This window comes from Chrysochloris asiatica, unplaced genomic scaffold, assembly GCF_000296735.1.
Source record: "Chrysochloris asiatica unplaced genomic scaffold, ChrAsi1.0 scaffold00138, whole genome shotgun sequence".
Classification (NCBI taxonomy): domain Eukaryota; kingdom Metazoa; phylum Chordata; class Mammalia; order Afrosoricida; family Chrysochloridae; genus Chrysochloris; species Chrysochloris asiatica.
This window is the reverse complement of record NW_006408656.1, coordinates 833,438-834,380: the sequence shown is the minus strand read 5'-3', so window position 1 is coordinate 834,380 and position 943 is coordinate 833,438.

Genomic DNA, 943 nt, shown 5'->3' with positions numbered 1-943 from the left:
AGCATTAATAGCAAAGTTCAATAAAACAGAAAACAACAAATGCTGGCAAGGGTGTGGAGAGACTGGGGTGCTCCTACACTCCTGGTGCAATGACTGTGGAAAATGGTATGGTGCTTCCACAAAAAGTTGGAAGTAGAAATACAGCGTGACCCAGTAATCCCTCTATTTGGAATATATCCTCAAGAAAGAAGAGCCATGACATGAATAGATATATGTACACCATGCATATTGCAGCACTATTCACAATACCAAAGAAGATGGACACAGTCTAAATGCCCATCAACGAAGAATGGATAAACACACTTTGGTACATACACACAATGGAATACTACACAGTGTTAAAGAATAACTATGAATCTGAAAAACATCTCACAATATTGATGAATCTGGAGAATACTATTCTGAGTGAAATTAGTCAATCACCAAAGAACAAACATTGTATGAGACTATATTATATTTGAAGTATGGTGACTCTGTAGGTGAAGCACTTGACTTTGAAACACAAGGTTGGCAGTTTGAACCCATTAGCCACTCCTTGGGAGAAAGACGAGGCTTTTTCCTTCTGGCAAGTTTTATAGACTTGGAAAACCCTATACAGGGTTGCTATGAGTCTGAACTGACTCAATAACACTAACAACAACTGTTGTAAAAGGTCAAGAAAAGGTTTTCATGCTAAAAGAAGTATTCTTTTATAGTTACCAGGGGTGAGAGGGAAGAGTGATTAATTTATTGAATATAGAGTTGCTGTTGTTATTGAGTGCCATTGAGTTGATTCTGACCCATAGCAACCCTATATTGGGTTTCCAAGGAACAACTGGTGAGCTTGAACCACTGACCTTGCAGTTCAAACAATTTTGCAGTCTGATGCACTAGCCCACAGCACCACACCAGGTATAGAGTAGACACAAGTTAACTTGGGTGATGGTGAAGGCAATATATACAA